Below are 17,992 nucleotides of genomic sequence, written 5' to 3' on the forward strand. Positions count from 1 at the left end.
ATATTTGTTCTTTGCCATTCGGAAGCCCGACTCCATATACGTTTGCATATTTACAGTCACTGTTATAATGAGAAATCACACCAATTCTGTGCTGATAAGTGCCTGTCTTTCACATTCTGGTTGGTACATTTGTATTGGAACATGCTCAGCAGTGTTATTAATGCTACTGCTTTAGGATCTACTCATGCTAAGCAAAGTGAAACTTCTCAGCTGAGTTTTAGCTCTGATGACGGATGTTTTAGGATTTGTTTTGGAAGAGGGTGCCACCTGATCTATCCCATAAGAAGGGTTATTAGGTCTTTTGCAACAGATATTCTTGGAATCTCTCACATCCACATTTTAATCAGGGTCCTGGATGATGATATAGTCCACAACATGCATGCCCAGTTGACACTAAGCATGGACTAGGCCAACCCCATGTTAGATGGAATCTGAGTTCAAAGTGAGCTTGTTGAATTGGAAAACTGGTCATAAACAGAAATAACTTTGGTGGGTACTTTCCTGGACAGGTGAATGCTAACACAAATACAAAAGGTGGCAGGGATGTTGGGTGGTTCCTGTACCCTGCAACAGAATCACACTTACTCAGCATTTCAAGTAAGAATCCCTTTTGACAGTCCATTAAGTTCATTGGAGCATTGGAGTTACCCTTAAGCAACGTCTACATTTTAGCTCCAATCCTACTGCTAAGACCATTACACTCACCATTGCTTTTTAAAATTGTATCTATTCGGGAGATCTGTACAGTGGTAATAATAACAGTGATTGAAATTTACTGAGTACTTACAATGTACCAGGACCCCTACTCTGTGCTTTAAAGGTATTAATTAACTGTCACAATAGCCATAAAAGTAGTTGGTATTATTTCTCCCCATATTCCAGATGGGGAAACTAAGGGACAAAGTGGATGAGTTACTTGCCAATAGTTAACTAGCTAGTAAACAGCAAAGCTAGCATTCAAGTTCAATAGCCAGCCTCCAGAGCTTAAGTTCTTGACCTCCTTGTAGTCCACCCTCCAGAAACTCAGTTGTTTGGTGTAAAAACTCTAGTGAGGGCTCCAGAACTATTTGTTCAGGGGTTTTAAACCTTTGCAGATAAGAAGATTGGAGGTAGAAAAACTGGGAACTGGAGTAAAACATCCTTCTGTCCTTGCTGGTGAGCAAGACTGTATGTGTGTGTGTGTGTGTGCTTGTTTTTAAATGGTACAACTAAAGGATCAGAACAAGAAAAGGCGCTCCCATGAAGCAGGGAGGTCCATGAGAGATGAGTTCGCTGATCTGTGAATAACCTGCAGGAACACTGAGGGAGTTCTCCTTGGCCATATAAAGGAAACAAAAATGGAGTGTTGTCATACCGCCCAAGACGGTGAAGAAAGTTTTTGGTAGCTTTGAGACCATGTATGGCACTGCTGGCTGTCTCCGATGTCATTGCAAATTGAATGTAGGACAAAATATTGGAGGTTGGGGGGTTAATTTTTGAGTTTTTAAGAGTCTTAAAAAATCTGGTAGAAATTGGTAGAAATGATAACAATCGCAAAGTGTTTGGGCTCAGAATATGTCATTCTCTCTGCTTGGCAATTGAGCTGAAAACTGAAGGCCATCCTCAAATAGGAAATTGAATTGTCCAGAAGAGGGTGTGCATGTTCAAGCAGGAATAGAGAAGGGGTCTGCTTCTCATCATCTGAGGGGTACAAAGCTCTCGGGAGCAGTGGCCACCCAGGCTACATGAGATAAGCTCAGATATTGATTTAGAATAAAATGGAGAAATTGTGCTAAACCCCATCTGAATGCATCCTAACTACCCACTTGAGACAAACCAAGCAGAAAGGAAGGGATTAGAGCAAAAGAAGGATTTCTAAGGGCCAGAGCCATAAAGATGAACTGGAATGCCAGTGCTGAGTTCAAATGCCTGAAGATTAGGGGCAGAATCCTTGCAAATTAGGGAGGGAAATTTTTTTGCTAGGAGGAGGTAATTAGGTATTTATTTTCATTTTTATTTGTTTAATGGAGGCACTGGGGATTGAACCCAGGACCTTATGCATGCTAGGTACACACTCTACCACTGAGCTATACCCTCCCCCACAAAATGCTTTTCTATTTAAGAAGGTAGAGAAACAAAGCTGGGCTGGAAAAGTCTGGGGACTGTGTGAAGGATAGTCAGTTGAGCCACAGGCTGGAACTAACAATCAGAGAACTGATCCCAGAGAGCAGACGCAAAAGCCAGCTCCAGAAGGAATCAAAAATCCTTCCTGAGTTTTCCCCAGAGATCATTTGTTCCAAAGTAACGTTGGGCCAGAAATCCGAGGAGCTCAGTCTAGCCTCCACCCTATCAGGCCAGACAGTGCGGAGGCCAGGAAAAAGAACTGGATCTGGGTAAACTCCACAAACCATGCCAATCTAACCAGGCTCTACCTTGGTGAGATTAGGATTAAAAAAAAAAAATCTGGGTTTTGTAAACCTATCCATTTCTCTGCTCTCATGTTTGCTTTCTTTTCCTTCAGTTCTCTGCCCCCCTCCAAATTCCAACAAGTCCCAGCTGAACCAAGAGAAAAACTGCTTTCCCACACCTAAATCAGGACAAATAATGGAAATACTCCAGAGACAGATACGGTAGCAGGAGAGCCAAGGAATTCAAGGCAGAGAGAAACGTGAGGAACAAGGGTGTGGAAGAGCTCTGAGCAGTGGGATACACTCTTACCTCCTTCCTAGGGACTTTTATCTTATCTTTATGCATTTCCTTGAAGTCTGTGCTTGTACAATAACCTTGGGTGTCAGGTGAAAGGCTTTGTGATTTCCCATTGTCAGGGAAGGAGGAACAAAGAAAGGATCATCTCTGTGGAATTGTGGAATGTTTATTATCCTATCTGTCTTCTCTCACAGGGAAATCCTGTCATCTTATCTTAGAAATTCTTCTGAAATATGTAGTCTTCAGTGCCTTTATCTTTTCCCAACTTTATTGAGATATAATTGACATCGCGTAAGTTTAAGGTTTACAACGGATGATTTGATACGAGTATATTGTGGCCACCATAAGGTAAGTGCCCTTAATACAAGAGAAAACCAAGACAGGAAAGTTTGGTGACCCATCAAAGGGCACCCAGCTACGGACAGTGGCTACTTTCAAGAGCAGCCCCCACAGCTGCTCAGCCGTGACCGTGAAAGCAAACCTTCTCACCTGATCGCCATCCGGGTTCCTGCCCTGGCCTTTCCTCCTCTTCCCTTCCCGGGGAATGGGCTCTTCCAGGCTACATCCTTGAGCAGAGCACCAAGTCAGCCCCACTGCAAAGCAGTGAGACTCATTGACAAATACTGCTGTGAACTCTTAGGATGTTTAAGAACTTCAAGGAAGCCGGGAAAAGTGCGGGCAACCCCAGCCTGCCTTCCAGCTCGCCCTGTCTTGCTGACAGAGGGTGTCTGATAACCTTCCACGGCACACAGCTGCGTTCACAATGCTGAAATCGCCCAGAGATTGAGAGACTTTTAAAAAATCTATTCCTAGTTAACAAATAACCCAAACAAAAACAAAACAAAACAAAAACCCTTTTCCTCCTTTGTGTTAGGATTTTATACACTGTTTACCCTTAATCTCTTCTGTAGGCTCTAAGCAAATAAAACGTGACATTAACAAAAATTCATTATTTTCTGTGACTAGTAAGTAGCTATTTTACAACCTAACTTCCTTTTTTTTTTCTTTTTCCTTTTCACTTTCTATTTCTGATGCTCACGTTTCAAAATAGCTTTCCAAGGAATCTCCATACTGTTTTCCACAGTGGCTGCACCAAACTGCATTCCCACCAGCAGTGTAGGAGGGTTCCCCTTCCTCCACAATACTTGTATGTATTCTTGGACAAACATTGCTTGTGTTCTATCCTGTTGAAGGTAGTGTGTCATATAGTCCAGTGGATGAGGTAAGGTTACATAAGATTTAGGTATTCCTAAAATTCAGGAAGTTATTTTTGATTTACATGATGTAGGTGTACTTTTTACATGTTTAAGCGTTTAAATAGTAATTAATACGTGCTTATTGAAGCTCCTTTATAAGAAAAGTAGACCCTTTCTCTCTTTTATACATTGGATTTCTGTATTTCAGGTTTACTTAAAAGGTGATGTAGCTATAAAAATGGTCTTAATGTTTCACTTTTGAGAGCCCAAGTGAAAAAAGATCTGCCAGTGATTAAAACTTCTCCGACTTCTTCAAATTTCATGACCAGAAAATATTATTTTTTAAAAAGAAGGAAATCAGTATGGTAGGATTTTCTAAAAGTGCTTTGCTTCTTGGTTTTTAGTTCCTTTTGGTTGCCACCGTTTTCCTCAGTGTGGGGTTTTCACTTGCCCACGTTTGTTAAAACGGAAAATGACAAGCTCCGGTCGTGTTACTTAGTAACACAGAGCACGTGGCCATGACACCAGACAAGAGCAACACTATTTCAGAGAAGTTTGATTCTGCAGGTTCTCTTTGATTTTTATGACTAATATGTGTGTCTGAATAAGTGAGGCTCCCTCCTTAACCTCGTAATACTGCGTGTGCCAAGGGCCAGGCCATCCGGTCTGCACGTAGTGACCTCACCCAGTGATACTGCTTTAAATACCCTCCGTATGCTGAAACTCAAACATCCGGCCAGACCCTCTCCCTTGAACTCTGGACGTGTGTGTCCAGCTGCCTCCTTGACATTCCCCCTTGCATAGCCAATAAGCACCCCAGGCTGACTCCCTCAAGCCCAGCTCCAGGTCCTCTCCCTCCGCTGCTCTCCCTCCTCTCAGCCATCCTTCCATTGCATCTGCCCCAAACCTTGACCGCACACGTGCCTCTTCTTTTTCTCTCCTAACCGGTATCTAATCCAACCACAGAGCTGTCGGCCCAGTGTTCAAAACGTATAATACATCCCAAAAGTGACCATTCTGTTAGTCCCCTGCAGCCACGACTCTGCCCCACACACCAGCATCGCTCGGATTCTGTACAGAGCCTTCAGAGGGGTTTTCCTGATTCCTCCCTTGCTCCTACATTCTATGAAGACAGTAGCCTTAAAAAGGTAAGTCAGATCCTGTCGCTTACGCTCTGAGTCCTCCCAGGCTTTTCCGTCTTAATAAAAGCTGTATCCTTCTCAGTGGCCAATCAGAGCCCAACCTGATCTGGCCCCTTTTCATTCTTGGACCTCATCTGCTGGTCCCCCCTCTTCTCACTCTGTTGAGGTCACCTGGCTTCTTAGCCAGTGCTCCTGTTACTGCAGCTGGAATGCCGTTTTATCCCAGTTATTTTTATGATTCTCTTCCTTGCCACCTCCAGGATTTTGCTTAAATGCCACCCCAAAGTGGCCGTCCCTTACCACCCTATTAAAAACTGCCCTTTCCCGGTATCCCGGCCCATGTCCCTACATTATTTTTCCCTATAGCACTTAGTATCCAACATCCTCTGTATGCACATATGTTTCGTATTTTATTATATACATTTTATGTATTTTACATTTTTAAATTTATTTTTTAAAATGTTTACCTGTTGTATGGTTTGCTGTCTGTAGTCTCCCACTGGAATTTAAGCTCCATGAGGGCAGGGTTTTGCTGTTTTGTGCAATGAAATGTGCTCAGCACCTCAAGCAGTGCCTGGCACATGCTAGAGCTGAATATTGTTAAGTGAAAGGGGTGGGTGAATTCTGGGAGCTCAGGAGGAAGGCACCTAACCTTGCTGGAGGGCTTCCGGAGGGGACAACCCCTAAGCCAAGCCTTCAAGAAGGAGTTACTCTTAATTGAGGGGGTGGGGTGGGGGAGCAAAGATAGGAGGACTGTGCAGGTAGCAAGAACTATGTATGCAAGCACAGCAGGCACAAAAGGACTTGCAGTATGCTGGAACTGCCCGTTTGTACTGAAAACAGTATGAAGTTTGAGATTCAGAAGGTGGAGCCATGAAACGCTGGAGAATCAGGAGGGGAGGCAGGCGTGGATGTGCCTGTGATGGTTCTTGTTGGACAGTTTTAGGTTTGGAATGCCGGTGGCCTGTCGTGAAAGTTCCCGAGGAGGAAAAGTAAGGGAAGAACAGTTAGTACAGAGCCTTGTGGGCACTGGCATTTCGGGCCAAAGCAAGAAGACTGTGTTCTGGAGAGCTGGGTGTTGTGTGTGACAATGTTTAAACATCACTGGCTTGGGCAGCAAGGAAATCATTGAAAAGAACTAATTCTTTGGCATTAGAATAGTTTTTCACTTAGCTTAACTGCACAGTGTCTTCTGGGAAGTGGTTCCCACAGACCTGTGCATAGACCAGGCAATGCTCCAGCAGCGTCCTCTGTCAAGTCCAGGTGTCTGCAGCTGACTCCGGTGTGAACCCCACCCCACATTCCTGCTCAAGCCCACGAGGTCATCCCTCGTCAATGGACATCTATATCCACATTCACCTGTGGCACTTTGTGGCATTTGAATGATTTAATCCAGTCAAATAATTTCATTCATTAAACACTTCAGTGCCTGAACTTAGGTTTCATAGACAAGGAGGATTCATAGACCATTTTTTAAAATATTCATAGTCTAGAGGAGGAAACAGAAGAATTAGGAAATAGTGTGATGGTGATACATGTAAACAAGGGATACGTGCTAAGATCCGGGAGCAGCAGAACTTCTTGCGAACGTCTTCAGGGACATGGAGGTTATTGCAATTGTCAGCAGTTGCCCCAGGAACAAGTGCCATTCCCCTCCAGCTTCCCTTTAGGGCTGAGGGAACATCTCAGTGGCTGTCCATGGGTGGTCTCAATGCCGGTTTACACAGGGGTGCCGGGGGGAAATTACAACTTAGGGGTAATTCCCAATGCTAGAACCAGGGGCGTCAGCTGTGTGAGCAGAGGCTGGTGATGTCTGGGACTGCAGCCAGCGCTAGAGCTGAGCAGGGGGTAGGAGCCCCGCCCTGGGCTCTGGGTTGGGAAAGCCCGCTTGTAACTTGGGCTGCTTCTGGAGACCTTGGGGGTGGGTTCCGTGCACTTGGTGTATGCTCTGGAGCTGCTGAGAAATGTCTGGTGGGAGGAGCCTTTGCATTTATTCTTCCCGATATTTTAGTGCCCAGTACCTTCCAGGCGCTGCGGGCACACTAGTCATTGAGGACATAAGTGAGGAAGACTAGACCCTTATCCTAATGGACTTTTATGGAAAGACGTGGAACATGTAGAATAATTTAAAAGTTGCAAATTGTATTCGCTTGAATCATGTAAAATTGCCAGTATTCAACCATCTTTGACCTATAACAGCAGCAAACTTACATCAACTTAATACTATGAAAGAAACAAGGGACCAAGTTGAGGCAATTCAGGGGTGATGACTGGGGATAGGAAGAGGGAGAAAAGGTCTCTGTGGTGTCTAAGTTGCCACCTGGAAAAAGAGAGGGCTCACTTTTTCAGTGTAAGTCAAGATGGCAAATGCAAACACCCAGAGGGGGCAGCTGGGCCTGGTGGGGACTGTGGGTAAGTGGCAACCTCACACCTCATGCCCATGTCTGGAGAGGCAGAAGCTCCTCGTGGCGGTACACCCAGTGCTGTCGTACCTTCCGGTTTTCCAGGATAAGCCAGAAAACAGCTTTAAAAAGAAAAAGTATCCAAGGAATAATGCTTTACATATTTACATTAAAATGTAATGTTTATGTGAAATCTTTCAAATTTTTCAAATTTTTCAAAATTTCAAAGATTTTTCAAATCTTTCAAATGCCAAACAATGTAACTGCTCTCCAGAAGTCACCCATTGGACACAAAATTTACAATCTTTGCTTTAAAGCATTCCAGGTAGAGAGGATAGGACAGCCTTGAAGCAAGAAAGGGCTTGACTAGTTCAAGGAAGAGCAAGGAGGGCAGTATGTCCAGAGCTGAGTGAGCCCAGGGGACAGGTGTCTGTGAGGTGAAGCTGGAAGGCGCCCGATCACAAGGAGCTCACAGACATACAGGGCAGCAGTGGAGGGGCAGTCTCAGCGTGTGCCTCCTGGAGAAAGGACCCCTTTTCTCAGTCTGCACGAAGAGATCATAAATGCTGCAGGTGTCCTCAAAAGTAGGCGTATTATCTCACCTTGTAGTTCAGTAACTGGCCCAAAGATCTCCCTAGCGGCAGGGTCTGCGTTTGGATTTGGGCTTCTTTGAATTGGAAGCTCCCCAGCCCCTTTTTGTTGGACTGCAGAATGCTGATTAGCTTTCCAACTGAGCCTTGTTTTCATGACAGTGCCCTCTGGAGGATTTTCTTGTCAGCATAACTCAAAGTAAATGTATCCGTTAGTTTAGAAGCCAAAGATTGCTCTAAATATTACACTGAATACAGAGTAACAGTGACCTGGGGATCAAACCCCATCAAACTGGAGACCAGACTTATTCAACGGTTTTGTGTGGGCTCGGAACACCCACCTGGGAAGAGTTCAGTGCTTTCATTTTTAGGAGAAGGGGATTTTATGGCTCAAAGATTTAAAGTTGAAATATACCACTTACTCCTGTGGGGGTTAAAAAAGCATCCCTTTCTTTTGATAAAGCCCTCAACATCAAAAGAAGGGTCTGCGCCCAAGGGATCTTAGACGTCCAGAGGAAAACGAAATTTGAGAAGTAAAGATGGATATAGATAGAAATAGCCTTTTTTGTCTAGTCCATGTTAAATGAAATATTTCAGGAGCTTGGTGAGCAGGACTTCAGTCATATGAACTGAACTCGGTCTAGAAAAAAATTTGAGAGTTTGAGGATTAGACCAGCTGGCGAGTGTCAGCCTCAGGGAGAGCCGGGGAGAGAGGTGGCCGCAGCGTGGGGCCTGAGATGTCATCCTGCAGCATTGAGACAGGCTCACAGTTTAAGTGAATAACCTGATGAAACGTTTGTGGGAGGAGATTGCTAAACCAATTTTCTGAACTAAATGATACAAAGTATTTCATGACAATTCGCCAGGTTTTTCGGTCACTTATTAGAATATCTGAAGAGAGACAAAGCATAATTAACAACATTTTTCAGATGCTCTTTGTGGGTTATTTGATTTACTTTGTAGATAAAAATGGATCCGATTTAAGTTTCCTTATGATTCTTGAAACTATTAGATTCTTGCCTGTGGAATTAAAATGAAAATTGTATCTTTAAAGAGAAAAGAAAATTGCTAGAATTATCTGTGTTTTACTTGGAGATTAGTAGATTGTAGTCATTGTTTTAAAGCAGGAGTTGGCAGACTTTTTCTGTGAAGGACCAGATACTAAATATTTTAAACTTTGCGGGCCAGTTTCTGTGACAATTACAGGGCTCTGAGGTTGTGCCACAGACACAGTCAGGGGCACGTGGCTGCTGCCTTCCAAAGCAGCTTCGTTCATGGATGCCGAAATCTGAATTTCATGTAATTTTCCTGTGTCATAAAATCATCTTGATTTTTCTATCAGGTTTCCGCCAAAACAGGTGGGGAGCTGGATTTGGTCCACAAACCGTAGTTTGCCGACCTCAGAATTAAAGGGTTTAAAAGACGAGTGCCAGCGGTGTGGCTTTCTCAGTTGTCTAGATTTTTAATTTCATGGTAGAGGGGTCTTATTTTGGCATAATGAAGAGATTCCCTTACACGTTTGAAAACCTTCCAGTGGTGGTTCTTAAACCAGCCTACATCAGAATCACCTGCAGACTTTGTTAAATTGTCAGTTGCAGGGCTCCTCCCTAAGTTTCCAACTGAGCTAAGTCCACGTGGGGCCCCAGAACATGGATTTTTAACAGCTGAGGCTGGGACTGCTGTCCTGGGACCGCACTTTGAGAACCACTTATTTAGAGCTGAGGGTGTCCGACACTGGGAGTAACACAGTTACTCCTTTTACTCAGTTTCCTTAGAGCGATTGACTTTTCTACCTAGATGATTTCTCTGAGACCTTTCAAAATTCTAATGGTTCAAAGACCAAAGATAATTGGAAAAAAGAATTATAACTTCCTTGTCTATTGCAGTATTTTTCCTCCATCAATTGCTGTTTTAAACATTTAAAACCTAAAGATTGTTTTAAAAACAGGATTAGGGAAAGAAACATGCTTAGGAGAAATACAAAGAAACATATTATTATAAATAGTATATATTATTATATTACATAGCATGATACATGTCAGTATATACATATAATAAATACTCCAGTATCAGCTTCTAAAACAGTACATTGCCGGTAACTTTGGCACCAGTATGCTTCCTCTATTACATCATCTTTTTCTTTGATTTTTACTCTTTGTGTCCATAAGCAATAGAATGCCTTCATTTGCACGTGTATGAACTTTATCTATTTTGATCAGACACGCGCAGGCACACACACACACGCCTATTTTGCTGAACACAGCTGTGGTTCATTTGTTTTCACTGCTGCGAGGGTATCTGTTGCCTGAATGCACTACAGTTTATCCTTTCCCCTGACGATGGACACGTGGCTTGTTTCCAGTGTTTTTTATTTCATAAACAACATACCCGTAAATCTTCTCGGTCTGCCAGTTTGATAGGTTTAAAATGTGTTTTTTAACTGGTACTTTCTTAGTTACCAATGTTGTTCAGTTTTCTTAAATTTATGGACCTTTCTTGTCTCCTCTTCGTTTAAATGACTTTTGTTTTTGTTTTTTGTCTGTTTTCTTTCAGAGTTTCTCCACCTTGTTTTGATATTAAACTCCTGACTAGTTTTGACCCTTTGTTGTTCTTCCACATAAATTTTAGAATTAGTTTAAATTATATGGGGGAAAAAACCACGTTTTGGTTAGAAATGTATTAATAGATTCACTTGGGACAAAACTACAAAAATTATGATTACAAAAGTACATAATTTTTCGTCATGAAAATGTGATATCTCTCCATTTATTTATGAATTCCTTAATGCTTTTCAGTGAAGTTTAAATTTTTGCATTGATTTCATATATTTCTTTGGTTAGATTTATTATTAAGCATCTTATTTTTACTCTTTTTAATAGTTATGTTTTAAAACTATTTGTGTATAGAAATGAAGTTGATTTTTGTTTCCTGACCCTATATTCAGGAACCTTGCTTATATCTTAGTTTTTCATAATTTGTGAAGACTTTTGGGCTTTCTGCCTAAATCGGCATCTTCTGCAAATAATGACGGCTCTCAGTCTGTTTTCTCAGTCCTTAGGACTTTCACTTCTTTTTCTTATCTTACTGAATTGATTTGACGGAAACTTTCAGTACAATGTTGAAAATCAGTGCATGTCATTTCTGATTTAAGAAGAATGTTCCTAACATTTGCCGCATGTGTTTGCTGTAGGTTTTGGTAGATGACCTTCATCCAGTTAATGGAACGTCCATATATAAATATATATATATACACATACACACACACATGTATAAGTATTTATTTTGCTAAGGGTTTTTTAAATAAAAAAGATGTTTAAAATTTATCCAGTTATTGCAACTTCCATATATAAATATACACATGTTTATTTTGCTAAGTTTTTTTTTTAATAAAAAAGATGTTTAAAATTCACCAAATGCAATTTCTGTGTATACTGAGATAACATATGTGTGTGCTTTGTTTGTTAACATACTGAATGAATAGATTTTTTAAATATTACACCAAGTTTGCGTTCCTGGGATAACTTGGTATATGTCCTGAACTATGGCTTGGCGCGCCACGAACACTGAGCCGTTGTGACCGTCCCGCCCCTCTGATTTGTAACTCTCTCCCGCTCACCCCCTATTAAGGGTTGCTCTTTTCTGCAGAGGTATTTTAATTTCATGGCGCCACCTGGGGGCGAACTTTCAGCATTTCTGACTTGGTATCTCTTCACCTTTCGTCTCCTCTTAAGGAAATGTATGTGTGTAGTTTTCTTTGTCATCACCGTAACTCCGCGTTAAATTAACTGTTTTCTTTCTTGTACCTTGTATTTACCTACTTTACTCCCCCATACTTTCTCCTGCTCTTCCAACATTTCTCAGTACACTCATGCCAACCAACCTCTTTTCTCTCCTTTGTTCTCTTCTCTCCTTTTGTTCCTTTATGAGTATTGCAACTCTACCTCAATTATGGTTAAGAATGATGAGAGTAGTGTTGGTCAGTGGGGGAAAAATACAGCAACGTGTTTTTAAATGACATATGGTACGATGAAGGGCCAGCTCTGCTAACCTTCAAAGTCCTTGAAAATACTTAAAATTCTCATTAAAATGTTCTTAAATTTCAAGTAGCACTTAATCACCTCCTACTTAATTCTGCCCGTTTGACATAAAACTTAAGTGTTAAGGGAAAAGTATTAAACTGTTTTGTTTTATTGTTTCTGTGTTCCTTTATCCAAATTTGAGGGTTCTATTGTATTTTACTGCAAAGCCTCCGTTTTTCATGGTGGGTTAAACTGCTTGGAAACTGAACTAACCATCTAAACACAGTTTCCATGGAGAACAGCCCACCACAAATGCCTTTGTGATTTATAACCCATTTATAAGATAGGGATGACCAGTAACTATGTTTCCAATTGCTTAACCATCGAGCATAGTAAACAACGCTGTCCCGGGTCAGAGAGCTGACACGTGGATAAGCTTTGCTGGGTTAGCAGTTTAGAGTTCACTGCGCCTTGGTCTTGGGTGTCTTTCTAAGGGCTGATTCTGAGAATTAGCAGGGAGTCCGCTGAAGAAGACAGAGCAGAGAAAGCAGGGCTGAAGTCTCTCCCTTTCACCACTACACTGCGAACGTGGCTGCAAGGAAGGTAGTTTTTATTGCTTATTTGTTCGCCTCTCACCGCCCCCTACCCCCGTCTTTCACGAGGCAGGTATAGTGTATTGAGCCTTCGCTTATTCCAAGATAACAAGTGTTAATTTCAAAGCAGGCACCACAAAGCATACTGGGTACCGAAGTCTGGTCGGTGCCTGAATGATATCTTAACAGTGCCTAGCTGAATCAAGAGAGAACCTCAGATAAACTATAGAATCTGATCTTCAGAGTTACTCTAATACTGAAAAGGCTTTGATGGGTACGGCTTAGAGATCCATTAGTCTCCTTGTGAAACTGGTCAGTTTGTGCATTTGCCACAACAATTGGAATGCGATCATCTCCTTAAAAGGGAGATTTAAAGTTATTCTTTTTTTTAATTTATTTTTTATTTTTATTGAGTTATAGTCAGTTTACAATGTTGTGTTGATTTCTGGTGTACAGCACAATTTTTCGGTCATACATGAACATACATATATTCATTTTCATCTTCTTTTTCACCATGAGCTACTACAAGATCTTGACTATGTTTCCCTGTGCTATACAAAGTTATTCTTATTTCCACATTGTAAGAGTGGAGATTCAAAAGTGATTGAACAAGAAAAGTTAAGAGGTTGAAGATGAGGTTGGCGATCACTCTGGCAGTTTGGTTCCCCAGAGGGCTCTGTGTAATCCGGGGTGACGAGGGTGTTTCTGGAATTCTATACTGTTTACTTCTTTCTGTGGTCACTGGCTAAGTGCTTTCTAACCTTTTGCTGTCTCTTTTGAAAGGTGGGGACCCAAACTGTATGCATTGTTCCAGATGCGTTCTTGCCAAAGCAGTATAAAGCAAATGTAACCGTTAGCAAGAAGGCTCCCTCCCTCACGGGGTAAGTACAGCTGGCAGTTGGGTGGCCGGGGCCAGCCCGCCTTCCCTTTAGACCTGCCTCACTGTCTCCACGTCCAGGATGCTGGCAGGACCCAATAAGAACCTGACTCTGTTATCCACATTCTAGAGCCTTCAATCTAGTGAACCACCAGTCAAAAGAGCTGGCCCAGGGCACCCACCCCATTACAGCACCTACACCCACCCTCGCAGTGTCCCTTCTCACTTGTGGCATCCCTTTGGCTCTTTGCTAATCAAGAACATCTTCCTCCAATGTAATAATTTTGAGATCAGATAGAGTTTATTAAAATGAGATTTTTACCCATAATCTTGGTGAGCTGATCGGACACACTACTTTGTCAAACTCCACTCTTGACGTGGAGTGAGTATTAGAGCACACACTCACACACATGCTGCCTGTGTGCTGCTGCAAGGGTTTTTCTTATTAAAAAAAAAAGTTCAGATATACTCAAGAATGAAGTGCCATACATCTATATTGAGTAGAAGATTTGCAGGACGGGCTTGTAAGCCAGGTGAGTATTATGCATTGATCTCAGTTTGGAAACCTGTCAAAACCACTGATCAACATGTTTACCATGACAAGAGGTTGTTTTAAAATTATTCAATTTATTTTTAAAAGCACAGTATACTGTATGTATGTATTTACATGCAATATAATGTGTATGTGCAGTCGAACTGTAATAATTCTACATAATAAAACTGAAAAAGGGAAAAGAACAGTAAAAAATCAAATCAAATAAAATAATTTGATTTATTTTTGACCCATCCCATTTCTAAGTAAAACCACAGCCATGCAGTTTATCTTGCAGACTGTGAGTGACGCATTTGTGCTGCCCCTACTTGCTGATTAAGCCTCTCAAAGTTCTGTAAGCCAAACCCCAGCTGTATGTGAGTCTATTCAAGATAACAGTTTAAGATGCGGAATAAATGTCTCTTATAACAGTATAATTTTTTTTAGCTTTTTTTCATGTGACATAAAAAAGAGCGATATATGTTCACTTCAGCTGGGGAGGTCTTAGAAACGATTTGCTCCTTTGGCCCTGACTTTTGGATTGCTCTGAAATGAGCTGAAGGTCAAGCAAGAATCTCTGACATTCCATGACATCATCGAAATATTTTCATTGTTTCAAAATCCACTTGAAGGGCTTGTGACACTTCCATCACCATTTGTTTCACTCGTTTTGAAAGGGGTGGAGCTGTTTGCGAATCCATAGGATCCAGCTAGTCTTATTCCTGAGATCTGAGCTAAAACCCGTGGTTAAAACATGTCCTTAACGATCGATTGCCACGAACAATGTCTTCTCAGCGCTTCATCCTTAAACCATTTCTTCCAACACAGGCATTTAGGTAACTCTTTCCATTTTGTTTGCCGATTGGTAAAATCCCTCCAGTTGAAATGTGCCTGATGTTTCGCAACTTTTCCTCACTGATTTTCACCCATTAATGGTTTTGCTTTTTTCGAGCAAATCCTTTGTGTGTGTTTGACTCTGTGCTGTTGTTGTCAGAAGGATAAACAGAAAGTTTCTGCATGACTTGCCAGGAAAGTCAGGATCAAATGACAGTGATTGTGAATTGTCGAGAAATGAGGTTATTAAAGGATCAAGGGAGTCAGTAATCGCCACACCCTTCAGCTTGAAATGTCACATAGTTGGCAGCCTCAGAAGCATGGCGGGGCCCCTCCTTAGTTGATTATAGCGTTACTGACCCAAGAAAGAAGACAGGGACTTCTGACAGGTTTTCTGGTCATCCTCCCACTGGACTGAGGGTTTCTCCATCAGACCTCTCATCCTGCCTTCCTTGTGGCTGGGCGGGTCTGTGGGGTCGTGGCGGCGAGGAACTGGAGGTGCTGGGTAGTCGTGGAGGAACCTCAGCTGGCTGGTGTCTTCAGGGGCAGAGCGCCCTTCAGCCTCAGCGCCAGGCTGCATCCAAATTACTGATCAACCCCAAAGGCCCTTGGTCATCTGTGTCCTCAGAATCACAGGCTTCTTGGTCTCAGCCTTCAGGCCTTGTCACTTCTCCCAGGTGCAAGGCTGATTGTCACTTAGGAGGCCGTGTTCGTGATCCCAAGACCTTCTCTCCTGGACCCTGGGTGGGGGAGGCGGCCTGAGGGGGTAAGACAGCTGGGGTAAATCAGGCGATTAATCCCTCGGTCACACCTGCTCCCCACGGAGGGGCTCAGCTACTCCTCTTGTGAGTCACATCACTAAGGTTTATACAGTTGTGACATGAAAGGGAGGACGTTTATACCATGGTCCTACGTCCGCATCCGAATTCTGGGTCTGAACGTTGCGAGAGCCACTGTGTGAGCCGCCCTTGATTCTGGCCGGGCTGAGGTCAGAGCACGCAGTCTGTGGACCCATCTTTGTTTTGGTGCCCCTGGAAGGCCCTCCACCCCCTTCACAGCCCAACAGTCAACTCAGTCTCGGCTGCATGTTACTGGAAAGGTGTTCAGGGTCATGCCCTTGTCAACCCGGAGATGATAATATTTAAAGTTCACTTTTCTTCTTTCACGCCTAACTTTTCCTGTTCACTTTGTGTCTTCACGCAGGTCCCTGGCAGTGGACAAATGGCGAGCTTTCGGATGTCCTGAATGTCTGTATCCCCCAAAGTCCAGAACCTCAGCTGGAACCCGATGGACGAGTGTTCCGTGAACCACGGCTCTTGGTGGTGGTTCTTTCCACGTCTCACTTTACCGTTGGTTTTCCCTTTCTTGCTGTTCTGTCTCTCTCCCCACCCCTCTTGGTTGCCTTTCCCAGGACAGTCCTGAGAGATGGGCCAGGACGTGGAATCGCGCACTGCCCCCGGCGGCCCCCAGCCAGCACCCTAACTGCATCCTGTCTTCGAGGCAGCATCCCCTCAACAGATGCCTGAAGGCATGAGCTTCCGAGAACTCACTTTTTTCTGCATGACTAGCTTGTCAGGAAGGATATATGGAGAGAATTTCCAAGAAGTTTCCACTTTTTAATAAAATGTGTGCGATTCTTTTTGGCTTCAGGCTGAGAGCACACTCAGTGGTCTGTGGCTCTGTTTACTGGCCCACGTCCGTGGAACCTGGAGAAATTGCAGCACCACCCCCCTCCTGCCCTGGCTGTTTGTATAATTGTATATAAATGTAGCAATAAATACATTCTAACACCATCTGGGGCGTGACTTTCCACTTGATTCTGGATCCTTTTGGTAGACAGTGCACGTCACATTCTCGAGGAATTGCCCTACTGACCAGCAGGCTGGCCTGCCCCCTCTCAGTTTCTCATCTTCTCTGATTTCACAAGGTGTTAGCTTGGAGTTGGCCGGGGTTCGGAGAAAGAAGGCAGAGCTGGGTCGTGAAGCCGCATTATTAATTCACGAGGTGGCGCTATTCCTGGTCCTCCCAGGTGGCTTGAATGTCCAAGCACTGAAGCTTAGAGGATTGGGTGACGGTTTGCAACAAGGGTCAGCTATTTTCAGAGTCACTCTTACATCCTCCAGGAATGTATTGTGCTTCGATTAGATGGCAGGTCCTCACCCGCCAGGCACAAAGCTTCCCCTTAAAGATTTTTCAGAAAACCATGTAAAATATGCCAATATGATACTGGATTTTCCATCTGTCCCTGATGTTTTATCAGGGCACAAAGTCAGTCCAGCTGTTTTAGAAGCTGCCCTGGGTCAGGGCGCACGTAACCACATAACCTCTTTATTTGGCAGGAATGAGCTGTCTGTCTTCCCTCAAGGAATATTTGTTCCCAGCTGGTCTCACAATTCATTTGAAATCTTTATCAGGCATTTTTATAACTTAAAAGATAACCACATGCTTGGTGTGGTTTCTCATCAAATTGCTGTTTCTCAGGCCTCTCCTCGATTCTAAGCAAAGGCTGGTGTAGAACCGTCCAGCCCTGAGAACTGGAGATGTGGCGGAGCCAGAAGCTGGGGGTCCAGGGGCAGGATTCACACACAGGCAGCGCTTGAAAGACAACTTGTTGTTTATTAAAACAATATGGAGGGGAGGGGGGCCTGAGGCTCAAGGCCACCAGGTCAACAAGGCACAGCGACAGCCCTTCTCTACACACAGATTTGTCTGCCAGGACTGGTGACACAGGGGGAAATTCAAAAAGAGACATGACACAGGATCAGCCGCCTCTGGTTACAGTGCGATACGAGGTGAGCACAATTATAGATGATGCTCGTTCACGGGACTTTGCAGGGTCGGGGAGCCTCAGCCTGTGGGCGCCAAGCCTGGGGATGGACCCGCGGCTCTGCGGCTAATTTAGTGGCTGACTCTGGACGGGTTGCTCCAATGCCCTGGGCCTCGGACGCGTCTGCTGGAAAATGAGGTGTTTGGACCAAATGATTTCTGAGGTCCTTTCTGTTCTTGGAGCCTCCTGTGGGAAAGGGAAGCGGGGTAGCAGGGGAGCAGGGGAGCAGCCAAAGTGGGCGACTGAGAGGCAGGAGAGGGTTAGGAAGGTGCTTTCAGGTAACGGGAAATGCGTA

At 43.5% G+C, this 17,992-nt stretch overlaps 1 long non-coding RNA gene across 2 annotated transcripts in view; it reads left to right on the top strand.

Moving 5' to 3' along the window:
* LOC140691159 (uncharacterized) overlaps positions 1–16,420 on the top strand; it is a 40,317-nt gene extending 23,897 nt beyond the window's left edge. Inside the window, exons 1-3 of one of the 2 annotated variants that reach the window (XR_012066666.1) lie at positions 12,544–12,637; positions 13,411–13,508; positions 16,074–16,420. This is a non-coding gene — a long non-coding RNA (uncharacterized lncRNA). Of the gene's footprint in view, positions 1–12,543; positions 12,638–13,410; positions 13,509–16,073 lie in introns of those variants that run through there. The other variant, XR_012066665.1, reaches the window with a different exon arrangement.
* The last annotated feature ends 1,572 nt before the right edge of the window (positions 16,421–17,992 follow it).

This window comes from Vicugna pacos, chromosome 33 (assembly GCF_048564905.1).
Source record: "Vicugna pacos chromosome 33, VicPac4, whole genome shotgun sequence".
NCBI lineage: Eukaryota > Metazoa > Chordata > Mammalia > Artiodactyla > Camelidae > Vicugna > Vicugna pacos.